The following is a 16,310-nucleotide window of genomic DNA, read 5'->3' on the forward strand; positions in this document are numbered from 1 at the left end:
TTTAATAATTCATACTTTAATAATTCACTTTAATAATTCAAAAATCTATTATAAATAGAATTCAATAGGTTTCATTATTTCATAGAAACTTGAAAATATATTTCTCTAAACTCTCTCAATAGATTTACATATATATCTTTACTCAGTATTATTTCAAGATATTATTAGTATACATAAAATACTACGACGGAGTTATGTTCAGGCGATTTCAAAATAAGTTTTCAAACGGGATAGAGCTAAGGAAATTATGGGTTATTGCTAAGGAGGTTATGGGTATGGTTCGAGGGTATTGCTCATGAGGTCAACCTAATGTTTATCATTTTCGTTGCGTCTACATACTTTCCTGCAATATTGAATCTCAATATTGATACGTGAGCACTCATAACTTAACTTTTTATATATAAATAGTGTATCCCTAACTAGTGCTCGAGTATATAGGATTATGCATGACTTGTACATTTGATATTGTCGTTAGATAGGTTATGTTGAATCTTGAATTAGATACATATGCTACTGAGATAAGGTATATGATATGCATGTCATTGGAAAGCTAGCGAAAAATTAAGAATTTTCATTTAGAACTCGAATGGTTTCGATGAACGGATTAAAAGATATAGTCAATTGAATTATCTATAATTTTATGTATTATTGTTAAAATGATTATTATTATTACTATCGTCGTTATCGTATAGTTATCGTTATCGTTATCGTTATCGTAATCGTTATCATCGTTATTATCGTCATTATTATTATAACCTAATAATCAATATTAGTATTATTATTATTATTATTATTATTATTATTATTATTATTATTATTATTATTATTAGTATTATTATTATTATTATTATTATTATTATTATTATTATTAAAAAAATCAATATTTTTATCAAAACTATCATTTTATTATTTTTATCGTTATTATTATTATTAAAAGAATCATTAATATTAAAACTATCATTTTTTTATGATTTTAATAGAAATATCATTATTATTATTAAATATCATTATTAGTATCATTATTAAAAATTATCATTTTCAATAGAATTATTATTTTTATAAAATATTATTATTATTAAAGTTAATAATAAAAAGTATCGTATTGTTATTATTAAAATTATCATGATTAGAATAATCATTTTATTATAATTAATATCACCATTAGTAAATATAAATATTGTTATTGTTATTATTAGTAGAATAATAATAATAATTATTATTATTATTACAAAATAATACAACTTTTACTCATTATTATTATTATCAATATTATTTTATCGAATAAATAAGTGATACAAAGACATTTTTACCACACGTTATATAATTGCATTAATAATACATACCACTATATTTTTGTGATATTAAGTGAACTTAATAAATTTTATTACTTGATATATATAAAAAATATATTTTGATCATATATAAATTTTAATATAAATTTTATTAATAAATGACATGTATTAATTACTCTAATAAAATCTGATAAATATATGTAAATACATATAACGACTATATTTAAATTATATTATAAACATGTATAGATTTTAGAAGTCATTTTGGTCAAGTTGACTTTTGTTGACTTTTGCATATTAGTCTCGAGCATTAGGATTGTGGTACACTATGACTTGACCTAAATTGTTAGACAAATATTGACCAACATATGAATATATATAATTAATATAGGTTCGTGAATCCGAGGCCAACCTTGCACTTGTTCAATGACGTCATATGAATTTTTACTACGAAATACAGTATTGTGAGTTTCATTTGCTCCCTTTTTAAATGCTTTTGTAATATATATTTTTGAGACTGAGAATACATGCACTTTTATAAATGTTTGACGAAATAGACACAAGTAATCGAAACTACATTCTATGGTTGAATTGTTATACCGGATATCGCCCTTGTTGAACTTGGTAGCCTAAGAATTGGTGTTTATTATAATTGCCACCAATTGACGCGAATCTTAAAGATAGATCTATGGGCTTTGACACGCCCCAGTCAGAGAATTTGAACTGCTTTAGTACTTCGATGTTTATATGTTTGGGGATATTCTAGATGCATTTTGTTAATGTCGGTTACCAGGTGTTCAATCCATATGAATGAATTTTAAACACTTGCGAGTGTATGATTATTGAATAAATGAAATCTTGTGGTCTATTAAAATTATGGAAATGATTGATTACGATAAACTAATGAACTCACCAACCTTTTGGTTGACACTTGAAAGCATGTTTATTCTCAGGTTAGAAAGAAATCTTCCGCTGTGCATTTGCTCATTTTAAAGATATTACTTGGTGTCTTTCATGGCATATTTCAAAAGATGTTGCATTCAAGTTGTTGAGTTTGATAAAGATTATTGTTAAGTAAATGATAGATTAGGTCATTTATAGATTGGATATTATGAAATGGTATGCATGCCTGTCATCTTTCGATGTAATAAAAGTTATTTTTTAAAAACGAATGCAATGTTTGTAAAATGCATCATATAGAGGTCAAATACCTCGCAATGTATCCATATGTTATTGTATTCATCCTTATGGATTGGGACGGGTCGCTTCATGTGGTATCAGAGCGGTGGTCTTAGCGAACCAGGTCTTGCATTAGTGTGTCTAACTGATAGATATTATAATGCATTAATGATTCTGGACTTCGACCGTGTCTGCATGTCAAAAGTTTTGCTTATCATTTTTGTCGGAAATTATTTGCTTATCATCTTAAGTCTAAACGCGTCTTACTGCATTCATTGCATAGATAGTGTATAGACAAAATTCATATCTTAGCGTATCTGCTAACTCATATCTTAGCGTATCTGTTACTGTAAACTCAGCCTGACATATCCCGTAAATCCCTCAGTAATCTACGAAATGGAACTCTCCACTAGTTCAAGTCCGTCGAATTCCGAAATGGAATCCCACTCAAGCTCTGAAAGCAGTGTGACAGGAATGGATCAACCAATCAGCCATCATCTATTCTGGATGAATTGGGGATGGGTTCGTAGCCTCCTTAATCATTGGAGACAAGAAGAAGGCGATCGTTTCCATCCACCACATTGCCCTCTTGGTGAAGAACCTGAAGCACTTAACGGTGAACCTGTCCGAAACACCATTTTCTCTCTCATTTCCAGAGTATCTCGTCACGATTATATACTATACCAAATTCTAGATCTTATTTATCCGCTCGTCCGAACCGACAATCACCCTGATAATGCTAAAAACGAACATATATTTCATAGCATTATCCCTCAAGAAAGACAAGCTTTTAGTTGCAATTGTCCTATTTACAAGTGATATTCATTTAAATAATAAAAGGTGAAGACAAAAGACAGATTTGACGAATTGAAGACGCAAACGACCAAAAAGCTCAAAAGTACAAAATACCATCAAAGAGGTTCCAATTATTGATAAGAAACGTCTCAGAATTACAAGAGTACAAGATTCAAAACGCAAAGTACAAGATATTAAATTGTACGCAAGGACGTTCGAAAATCCAGAACCGGGACCAAAGTCAACTCTCAATGCTCGACGCAACGGACTAAAAATTACAAGTTAACTATGTATATAAATATAATATAATATATAATTAATTATATAAATTATATATATATTATATTTATATATTAAAACCGTCGGCAAAGAAGATCCAAAAAGGGATGAGCTGTAAAAGCAAACTCCGCGACTTGCGGAGTTTGAAGGGCAAAAATACCGCGACTCACGGAGCCCCAAATTCTGAAAATGCCTATACAAGCTCACGCATTCTGAACGTTTTATATATCCCTTTTCTTCTTCTCTCATCAAACGTATTATATATATATATATATATATATATATATATATATATATATATATATATATATATATATATATATATATTATAATTTTAATTTTAATTCTAATAATAAGAGTATGTTAGCGAATGTTGTAAGAGTGTAAGTCGAAATTCTGTCCGTGTAACGCTACGCTATTTTTAATCATTGTAAGTTATGTTCAACCTTTTTAATTTAATGTCTCGTAGCTAAGTAATTATTATGCTTATTTATACCGAAGTAATCATGATGTTGGACTAATTACTAAAATTGGGTAATTGGGCTTTGTACCATAATTGGGGTTTGGACAAAAGAACGACACTTGTGGAAATTAGACTATGGGCTATTAATGGGCTTTATATTTGTTTAACTAAATGATAGTTTGTTAATTTTAATATAAAGATTTACAGTTGGACGTCCCTATAAATAACCATATACATTCGATCGGACACGATGGGCGGGGTATTTATATGTACGAATAATCGTTCATTTAACCGGACACGGGAATGGATTAATAGTCTATGGAATTATTAAAACAGGGGTGAAATTATGTACAAGGACACTTGGCATAATTGATAACAAAGTATTAAAACCTTGGGTTACACGCAGTCGATAACCTGGTGTAATTATTAAACAAAGTATTAAAATCTTGTTATAGTTTAAGTCCCTAATTAGTTGGAATATTTGACTTCGGGTATAAGGATAATTTGACGAGGATACTCGCACTTTATATTTATGACTGATGGACTGTTATGGACAAAAACCAGACGGACATATTAAATAATCCAGGACAAAGGACAATTAACCCATGGGCATAAAACTAAAATCAACACGTCAAACATCATGATTATGGAAGTTTAAATAAGCATAATTCTTTTATTTCATATTTAATTTCTTTTATTTTATATTTAATTGCACTACTAATTATCGCACTTTTATTTATTGTTATTTAATTGTACTTTTAATTATCGTATTTTTTAATAATCGCAATTTTATTTTATCGCACTTTTATTTATCGCAATTTCATTATCGTTATTTACTTTACGCTTTAAATTAAGTCTTGTATTTATTTTTAATATTTTACATTCGGTTTTAACTGCGACTAAAGTTTTAAAAATCGACAAACCGGTCATTAAACGGCAAAAACCCCCTTTATAATAATAATATTACTTATATATATATATATTTGTATTTTTATAAAGTAAAACTAATATAGCGTTAAGCTTTGTTTAAAAGATTCCCTGTGGATGAACCGGACTTACTAAAAACTACACTACTGTATGATTAGGTACACTGCCTATAAGTGTTGTAGCAAGGTTTAAGTATATCCATTCTATAAATAAATAAATATCTTGTGTAAAATTGTATCGTATTTAATAGTTTTTCGTTATAAAATTTAATAGTATTTTATAACCCTTAGCTTTAACATCAAGTATTTTTGACGCCGCTGCCGGGGAACACCGAAGCGAAACGCCACATATAAAAAAAAAGATTTTTATTAAGTTTTATTTATTTTTTGTAAAAATACATTTTTTTTAAATATCAAAAATATAAAAAAAACGAAAAAAATATATATATAAATCTATTTTTAAGATTTTTATAAAATTATAAAGTATTTCTATTTTTATTTTAGTTTTGAAAACATAAGTTTTTATTTAATTAATATAAATATTTTATATAAATATTAAAACAGAAAAATAAAAATATAAATAAAAAAAATATTAAAAACCGAACGATTTTGGCCTGCACCTCATTTGAAAATTCAATCACCGCGACTTGCGGAGTTTTCTGGTACGTGGCACCGCGACTCGCGGAGCCACTCTGACACGCGTGTCCAACAACCCTAATCAGCATTAATTACGGGGTATAATTTATTATAGTTAAATTAAAATCCTAATTAGGTTTTTAATTTTTAATTAGTTAATTTAGTTTAGTTTTAATCATTTTATATATTTAGTTTAATTAGTTTAATTAAATTTTAAAATTAATAGTTTTATAAAATAAATAATATAAAAATAATATTTTTATAAAAATTGTAATTTTTACAACTTTTAGTATATTTTTATATTTTGTCCCTTTTTAATTGTTTTACCGTAATTTTTTGTATTTTTCGCTCGTATTTAGTTTTAAATATAGTTTTTGCCATAGTTATTTTTATTTCTAGATTTTTAGGTTTTGCCGTAAAATCCCTTAAGTGCTTTTTCTTTAGACTAAGATTTAGGTGCTTTAGAATTTTTCGACGCCTTTTACCTATGTATCAATTATCACTCCAATTAGTAATCTCAATTTGCAATTTTAATTTTAAGTTAGTGATAGTAATAAGGTTGGGTTAGTCGAGTGTTTTAAAGTTTTATAGTCACTCTTTTTCTTTCTCATTTTTCGACGCCTTTTATTTTTCAACCCTTTTCTTTTTCGACCTTTTTCGACGCGCTCTTTTTCTTTCTTATTTCTCATCATTCTAGTTTTTAGGACTTAGAATTTTCTCTATTTCTTATCTAAAACTTCTTAAAATTACGAAAATTTATTTTAAGTGGTTAAATTGATAGACATCAAAATTTTCTGGTTCGTAGTAATAGTTGGATTTGTACGTGGACCGGGTTATTGGAGCCAAATAGTACTCAATTATATTGAGACCAAACGAATCCTGCCCCTCTGCTGCATCTTTTGGCTATTCGAAACGTGGGCAAAATCAGAAAAGTCTATTAATTGGATAACTTATATAATTTTTCTTTCCTTTTAAAAACTAATAGGATATTCAGTGAATGCACCGAGCAAGACGTTCACCACCTTTTGTACGTTCACCACCTGTAACTCGATCAAGACATCTAGCTAATATTGTCGCCGTTGATTTTTCTTTAGAATCGTCATCCAGTCGACCAAGTACTCCAATTCAAATTTCCGATAATCCATTTTTTGAACCCAACCTCACAATTGATAATCCGGAGAATATTCAGGGACGATTCATAGATCCTGAACCATTAATTTTTCCTCCGGAACCACCAATCATTCAAACAGAGATTGTTGAGGAACGAACCATTAAATCAGAATCCTCTAGTGATTCAGATTCAACAAATTCAATCATGGAAAATCTGGAACCTTTAAGTATGGAAGACCGAATGAGAGCTAAACGCACTGGCCAAGGTCACGCAAATACTCATCCAGACATTAATGCGCCAGATTATGAAATCAAAGGACAAATTCTACACATGGTAACAAATCAATGAAAATTTTGTGGTGCGCCGAAGGAAGATCCAAATGAACATCTTCATACCTTTAATAGGATCTGCACACTATTTAAAATAAGAGAAGTTGAGGATGAACAGATATATCTCATGTTATTTCCCTGGACTTTAAAGGGAGAAGCCAAAGATTGGTTGGAATCGTTACCTGAAGGGGCGATTGATACATGGGACGTTTTAGTTGAAAAATTTCTTAAACAATTCTTTCCGGCATCTAAAGCCGTAAGACTTCAAGGAGAAATTGTTACGTTCACACAGAAATAGAATGAAACTCTATATGAGGCATGGACAAGATTTGAAAGTTATTGAGAGGATGTCCGCAACATGGTTTAGACACTTGTCAAATAGTACAAATATTCTACCAAGGATGCGACATCACTAAAAGGAAAGACATCGATATAGCAGCTGGTGGTTCTATTATGAAGAAAACCGAAACTGATGCTTATAAAATTATTGATAACACTGCTTCCCACTCACATGAGTGGCACCAAGAAAAAGATATCGTTAGATCATCTAAAGCAGCTAGAGCCGATTCTAGCCATGACTTAGATTCCATTTGTCATAACCCGACCTTAACCATAAGGACGAATACAATAACATATGATTTCATCGCGAGGTATTGACCTCTATATGCGACATTTTTCAAAAACTGCATTCGTTTTTACAATACAAACCATAGCTTTTATTACAAATACAAGGTTTAAACAACTTAATAATGATTATCGTTTAGCGATAATCTTAGACTTACAAACTTTACATGTGATTATAACAATACGACCTCCAACATACTTTACATTACAAATCCTCCGATATGCAGTTTTATTTTTGACACAAATATGCATACTCAAGATCTTGCTTAAATTCAACATGTTGCAGCGGAAGCTTTTAGTTATCACCTGAGAATAAACATGCTTAAAACGTCAACATAAAGTTGGTGAGATATAGGTTTAATCCCGGCAGCGTTATAAATATAGACCACAAGATTTCATATATAAACGTTTTAATAAAAATATTCTAAGTTGTTGAGCACTTGATAACCATACTTAACATTTAATCAACGTCGCATATTCCCTTTATTATGAAATCTTACTACACCGTACCAAGTGTAGTCACCGAAATGAAGTACTATGCAACCGTTGAATACTGGTCGTCCAGTCCGGTTGGGGTTGTCAGGCCCGATAGATCTATCAACAGGATTCGCGTTTACAATACCTCATGTAAATAATAGTTACCAAGTTACAGGAAAGTATGCCAGTGGTACAACTCAATGTAGAATATATATTTTTAATTACTTGTGTCCATAACGTAAATCATAAAATGCATGTATTCTCATCCCGAAATATTTAGAGTTTAAAAGTGGGACTATATACTCACTTTTGCCTTGAAGGTATTTATCACGACTTGGTCTCCGATAGATATCACGAACCTAACCATATATATAATATATCAACATATTTTCTTTTTAAGTAATCATTACATATATATATATATATATATATATATATATATATATATATATATATATATATATATATATATATATATATATATATATATATATATATATATATACTTTTAATATTTTCTTAGTCCGTAGTTAGCAGTCCGATGTTAGTGGTCCACAATTAGTTGCTCAATAAAATAAATAAAGATCCCATCGTATTCGTATTGATCAGAATTAATCTTGACCCATGGTACCATGTTGTCAAATGACGCGTTGCGTACATAAAGTACCGTGTTGTCAAATGACGTGTTGCGTACAATCATGAGGTCTTATGATTAATCTTCTCGTGTTGTTTACGGGTTGTCCTGAAATATATAAAATCAAATCATAAGTAAATATATATGAAATATCATATTAATTAGAAATATATGATTAATTTAATTTTTCTCCAAATATTTTCGTAGCTAAACTAGCTTTGCATACCCGATCTTGTTTTAGTCGTAGTTTTTTCATTACAACTCCTTTTTTGTTGGTTCAACTTTCCACTTCCTTGGATCGAGTCAAATTTTAAGAATATGAACTGAAAATACCTTAGGTTGTATTCAAAATCACAGGTTATAGGTCAAACTTTGGTGAAACTTATGAAAGTGATCATTTTCTATCATAAAACTAACATTTAATGATCATTTTTCTAAAAATACTTACACTTTGAGTTAAACCATGAAATTTTTATGTGTTAATATATTCATAAGAAATATCATTTTTCCAGAATATGAACTTCCAATTCAAAGCTTAAGATGGTTTTTAATTATCCAACCCAAAACAGCCCCCGGTTGCACTCCGACGACGTAGATTCAGTTTTTAAGATGTTCTTTGTAAAACCAAGTTATATCTTGTTAAGTTAGCATATCATTATGATATATTACAGGTCTTGAAGTGTTTTAAAAGTCAAGTTAGAAGGATCTATTTAGTTTGCGAACAAGTTTGAAATCATTCAAACTATGTTCTTGTTGTTAAAATTTTATACCACAAAATAAGATAGCTATATGAATATGAATTGAATAAGATTATGAAAAAGGTTACTACCTCAAGTTACTTGGACAAAGTTACTGTAAGAGATGAGAAAAATCCTAGAATCAAAAGAGTGGTGGAGTTGGATTGAAAGGTTGGAAGTAAACTTGTTTACTTGGAATGATTTTTGAAGTGTTCTTGAATGGATTTTCTTATGATGATTAAGGGTTGTTTTTGAAGCTAGATCTTCATGGTTATTTGCTGAGATTGTGAAGAACACTTAAGGTTCCTAAGAGTGTGTTTTTGGTTAGAGAAAATGTGTAGTAAAAATGAAAATGGAATGGAGTATAAATGGTGGTGAAAAGATGTATAAATTTGTAATATTGTGCAAAAGTCTTGTAATATGCCAAATTGATTAATCATGCATGCTAAGATCCAAAATTGGCTGACTCATGGCTGCTAATAAAGTGATTGTGATGTGTATATACCAATAGTAAATACGTATAGAAGCTGGGTATGATACGGGTACATATACCCTAGATATACGTCTAAAAAGCTTGAGAAAACGGAACGATGATTCGAATATAGCTATCTTTTGTAAATATACTTATATTGTTTTATGTATATAAATCCTTTAAAAGTGATACAATACATATCTATACGATACATGTATAAGCATTATAAGTTTTAAGTATTTAAGTCGAAGAACGTCACATATAGTTATCATTTTGAAAACTTAAATTAGTAGTCTCAAAATATACTTATAACTCATTGTTATTAGTACACAATGAGATGTCAAAACATTCTTAGATCATGTTAAATATATAAAAATACATATATATACACAAACGTATAATTATCGTATGTTATATAGTTCGTGATATCATCGGTCAAATTGGACGGTCAAACGTTGTGTAAAACTCTTTTCAAAAACATAAGTCTCAATAATTTAGATTGCTTATCATGTTGGTAAGGTTTAATTTATGTAAATATTAATCTTATAAGTGTAAAACGATCGGAAAAATTAGGGTCGTTACACCATTTCTGCAAAGATAGATGCTGTCGAGAGACGAATGGAAAAGATGACTAAGGATATACACTCAATACGAATTAGTTGTGAGCAGTGTGGAGGACCACATTTGACAAAAGATTGTCTCAGTATTGAGCTAACAATGGAACAAAGAGAGAATATTTCATACATAAACCAAAGGCCTGGAAATAATTATCAGAATAATTATCAACCGCCAAGACCAATTTACAATCAAAACCAGAATTATAATCGAAATGTTCCATACAACAACCAACAAGGTCCTAGCAATCAACAAGTATCCAATAATACTTACAATTAGCAAAGACCTAATTTTCAAACCAAACCACCACAAACCGATGATAAAAAGCCAAATTTAGAAGATATGATGACGAAGCTAGTTGAATCTCAAACACAGTTTTTCACATCTCAGAAACAAACGAATGAACAAAATGCTCAAGCATTTAGAAATCAACAAGCTTCTATTCAAAATTTGGAACAAGAAGTAAGTAACCTAGCAAGGTTAATAGGTGAAAGAAAATCGGGAAGTCTACCTAGTGATACAAATGCTAACCCCCGGAATGAAACAGCTAAAGCCATTACCACAAGAAGTGGTACAACACTTAAACCACCTGAAATACCTGTAATTCCTAATAAAGATATTCCTACTCCACAAGAACCACAATCTGAACAAGATAAGGAAAAAGAACCGGTAGTTGAAAAGGTTAATGAAGATAACACAGTTAAGGTTAAACCTTATGTTAAACCATACCAACCACCACTTCCTTACCCGAGTAAAATGAGAAAAGAGAAACTTGAAGCCGAACAATCCAAATTTTTAGATATGTTTAAACAGATAAATGTAAATCTTCCTTTCATTGATGTAATTTCAGGAATGCCTAGATATGCTAAATTTCTGAAAGATCTAATCACAAATAGAAAGAAAATGGAAGAACTCTCGGCTGTTACTATGAATGCTAATTGTTCAGCAGTGCTGTTGAATAAGATACCAGAAAAACTATCCGATCCAGGAAGTTTCACAATTCCATGTTTTCTGGGTAGTCTTAGTTCAATAGAAGCATTGGCAGACTTAGGTGCTAGTATAAATTTAATGTCGTATTCACTATACACTAAACTAGACCTTGGAGAATTAAAACCAACAAGAATAAGCATACAACTAGCCGATAGATCAATAAAATATCCTAGAGGGATAATGGAGAACATGCTAGTTAAAGTTGGTACTTTAGTATTTCCAGTAGATTTTGTTGTTATGGACATGGAAGAAGATTCTCAAGTTCCTCTCATATTAGGAAGACCATTCTTAAACACGGCTAAAGCAATGATAGACGTGTTCGGTAAGAAACTGACCCTAAGTATAGAGGACGAGAGTGTTACCTTTTCAGTTGATAGAGCAATGCAACAACCGCAATCTGCAGATGATACATGTTATTATATTCAAACTATAGAATCACATGCAGAATTGTTAGAAGAATTTCCAGAATTACAAGGAACAGGAGAATGTTCTTTAGGAGAAGGGACTGAACCAATTGATGAAATTGAAATGTTAGCTACACTAATGGCTAATGGATATGAACCAACAACAGAAGAAATTCAAATGCTAAAAGAAGAAGACAGATATCGATATAAATCATCGATAGAAGAACCTCCGACATTAGAGTTAAAGCCACTTCCAAATCATTTGGAATACGCTTATTTACATGGTGAATCTGAATTACCTGTAATAATATCGTCTTCTCTTACTGAAAATGAGAAATCATAACTCATTTCTGTATTAAAAGCTCATAAACCAGCCATTGCATGGAAGATTCATGATATTAAAGGAATAAGTCCTTCGTATTGCACACATAAAATCCTTATGGAAGAAGGTCATAAAACGTATGTGCAACGCCAACGAAGACTAAATCCTAATATGCAAGATGTAGTTAAGAAAGAAATTATTAAACTGCTTGATGCAGGTTTAATTTATCCAATTTCTGATAGTCCATGGGTAAGCCCAGTTCAATGCGTGCCTAAGAAGGGTGGCATGACTGTCATTACAAATGAGAAAAATGAGCTTATTCCGACTAGTACTGTAACAGGATGGCGTGTATGTATTGATTATAGAAAATTAAATGACGCCACCAGAAAAGATCACTTTCCCATACCTTTCATTGATCAAATGTTGGAAAGATTAGCCGGAAATAGTTACTATTGTTTTCTTGATGGATTTTCCGGATATTTTCAAATTCCAATAGCACCCGAAGACTAAGAGAAAACCATGTTCACGTGCCCTTATGGTACTTTTGCTTACAAACGCATGCCATTTGGACTTTGCAACGCCCCTGCAACCTTTCAAAGGTGCATGATGGCGATTTTTCACGACATGATAGAAGAATGCATGGAAGTTTTCATGGATGACTTTTCAGTCTTCGGTGATACATTTGAAACATGTCTAGCTAATCTTGAACGAATGCTTATTAGATGCGAACAATCAAATCTAGTTCTTAATTGGGAGAAATGCCATTTCATGGTTAAAGAAGGCATCGTTCTTGGTCATAAAATTTCAAAGGAAGGAATTGAAGTGGATAGAGCTAAAGTAGATGTAATTTCTAAACTTCCACATCCCACCAATGTTAGAGGAGTTAGGAGTTTTCTAGGGCATGCCGGTTTTTACCGACGTTTCATAAAAGATTTTTCTAAAATTGCCACTCCTATGAATAAACTCCTAGAAAAGGATGCTCCATTCATCTTTTCAGATGAATGTATCAAATCTTTTAATATTCTTAAAGAGAAACTCACTAATGCGCCGATCATGATAACTCCAAATTGGAATCTACCGTTTGAACTAGTGTGCGATGCAAGTGATTTTGCAATGGGAGCCGTTTTAGGACAAAGGATTGAAAAATGATTTCAACCTATATATTATGCTAGTAAGACGTTACAAGGAACACAAACGAATTACACAACTACTGAAAAAGAACTCCTTGCTATTGTCTTTGCTTTTGACAAATTTCGTTCATATCTCGTTCTAGCTAAAACGGTGGTCTATACCGACCATTCTGCTCTTAGATACCTATTTTCGAAACAAGATGCCAAACCACGATTAATCCGTTGGATCTTACTCTTACAAGAGTTCGATATTGAAATCTGAGATAAAAGAGGAGCAGAAAATCTCGCCGCTGATCATCTTTCCCGTCTTGAAAATCCTGAATTAGAAGTTCTAAATGAATTGGCCATACAAGACAACTTTCCTGATGAATATCTATTGAAGATAGATTATAATGAAATTTCATGGTTTGCAGACTATGCAAACTACTTAGTATGTGGATTCCTTGAAAAAGGATTATCGTACCAAAAACGAAAGAAATTCTTTAGTGATATAAAACACTATTTCTGGGAAGATCCACATTTGTTTAAAAGTTGTCCCGATGGAATAATACGCCGATGTGTATTCGGAGATGAAGCTAGTAAAATTTTAAACCATTGTCACACAGGACCAACAGGAGGGCATTATGGGCCTCAACTAACAGCAAGCAAAGTTTATGATGCTGGATTATATTGGCCTACAATATACAAAGACGCACACCTTCTTTGCAAATCCTGTGATGCTTGTCAAAGGGCCGAAAAAATAAGTCAACGTGATGAAATGCCACAAAATGTCATTCAAGTATGTGAAGTATTTGACATTTGGGGTATTGACTTTATGGGTCCATTTCCAAAATCTCATAATAATCTCTACATTCTCGTAGCCATTGATTATGTATCTAAATGGGCGAAAGCACAAGCTCTCCCAACTAACGATGCACGAGTTGTAGTCAACTTTTTAAAACGTCTTTTTGCAAGGTTTGGAACACCGAAAGCTTTAATAAGTGATCGGGGAACTCATTTCTGTAATAATCAACTTGAGAAAGTTCTTAAAAGATATGGAGTAACTCATAAAATCTTCACTGCATATCATCCACAAATAAGTGGACAAGTTGAAAATACCAACCGAGCTTTAAAACGTATTCTAGAGAAAACCGTAGGATCAAATCCGAAGGAATGGTCCATAAAATTGGAGGATGCACTCTGGGCTTTTAGAACAGCCTACAAAACTCCAATTGGAACCACACCTTTTAGACTCGTTTACGGAAAAGCATGTCATCTTCCAGTAGAAATTGAATACAAAGCAGTTTGGGCTTTGAAGACATGTAATCTTGATTTACATGAAGCTGGACGTCTACGATTAAGTCAACTAAACGAATTAGAAGAATTAAGACATGAAGCATACGAAAATTCGTCAATCTATAAAGAAAGAACGAAGAAATGGCATGATAAAAGAATAAGAAGTTCAAAAGAATTTAAGAAAGGAGACAGAGTTCTTCTTTTCAATTCACGATTCAAGCTATTTCCTGGAAAATTGAAATCAAGATGGTCTGGACCATTCATAGTCAAAAGAGTTTTCCCATACAGAACGATAGAATTAATAAATTCAAATGGGATTAAATTTAAAGTTAATGGTCACAGAGTTAAACACTACATAGATAGTCCGATGGTAGTCGACAATGAAGTTAATCACAATTTCGATACCACAGCTAACTAAGTGTGGGGAGAATCAAGTCTTTAAAGGATAATATGTATTTCTGTTAGAATTAGATTTTCTGTTTTCGTGTAGTTCTCGAAAATGGAACCCGAATGGTCTTTCCCTAGCAGACCCTAAAGAACTAGTCTTCTCCCCCCATTCTGAATATTTATTTTTTTAGGTTTTTACGAAATGAAGACTTCATGTGAACTAAATCATGGTTTAATGCTACACGCTTTGATTACTAAACTTAATAATGACACACTTCCAAGTGAACTGGTATCAGTAATCAGAGATAAATTGGACGGAGTAAGAAAAGAATCCAGAGGCGAAAATAATAAGTTACAATTTGGTAAAGGAAAATCAAAATCCGCAGCGAAAAGAAGAGCACGACACCTTGAAAAATGTCACAAATGCGGAAAATGGTCACACAAAGGTAAATGTTCAAATAATCAAACCTATTCAAACACCGAATTTGTTACTTTATGCAGAGATGGACCGTTCATATGTTTAGAAGAAAAAACATTAAATGCTCGAGGTTACGCCTATGTTGCCATAGAAAATCAATTAGTCCGACTATCTTATGAGTGGGCTAGAGCATATCACTAAGAAATCTATTTCACAGGTAAGTTTGTACAGTTTTTATTTTTATTTTTATTTTTAACCTTTTGATAATAAACGCTAATTTGTTCGCTATAAAGTATTAAATTGGTATTCGATGAAAATAGGTCTTGCGACCGAAATTGTTGATATCATACAAAAAATTTTTTTTATTACATCACTGCGAAATTTAACGTTTATTCTTAAGGTATAAATATCTTTAATCAATCAACCCAAAATATTTCAAAAATTCGTCATGAGTTAAATTAGGTCATGGAACCGAAATTACTTTACCGAAAAGAGAGGCGCATATTTTTGATAATATTTGATTGATTAAAGTGGGATAAAAGCCAAAAAGATTTTTAATTTTATTTTTACCATATTTTTAAAATTAATATTAAATTAATATTGTGCAATTTTTAAAATTAATATATTTAAAATTGTAAATATTTGAAAAATTAATATTTTTAATATAAGTTTGAATCTATAAAAATAAAAATATAATTTAAGTTTGGTGTAAAATTTTAAAATATGAATTTTTAATTTTATGCATTTTAAATTTAAGTTTGGTGTGAATTTAAAAAACAAAAATTTACTTTATTTCGCTAAGTTAAAAATATGAT

At 30.9% G+C, this 16,310-nt stretch overlaps 1 non-coding gene across 1 annotated transcript; it reads right to left on the reverse strand.

The window, feature by feature from the left end:
• Positions 1-7,269: 7,269 nt before the first annotated feature.
• Positions 7,270-7,375, reverse strand: LOC139903561 (small nucleolar RNA R71). The gene has a single exon (XR_011778373.1). It is a non-coding gene; the product is annotated as a small nucleolar RNA R71 (small nucleolar RNA).
• Between the last annotated feature and the right edge of the window lie 8,935 nt (positions 7,376-16,310).

This window comes from Rutidosis leptorrhynchoides, chromosome 3 (genome assembly GCF_046630445.1).
Source record: "Rutidosis leptorrhynchoides isolate AG116_Rl617_1_P2 chromosome 3, CSIRO_AGI_Rlap_v1, whole genome shotgun sequence".
In the NCBI taxonomy this organism is placed as follows: domain Eukaryota; kingdom Viridiplantae; phylum Streptophyta; class Magnoliopsida; order Asterales; family Asteraceae; genus Rutidosis; species Rutidosis leptorrhynchoides.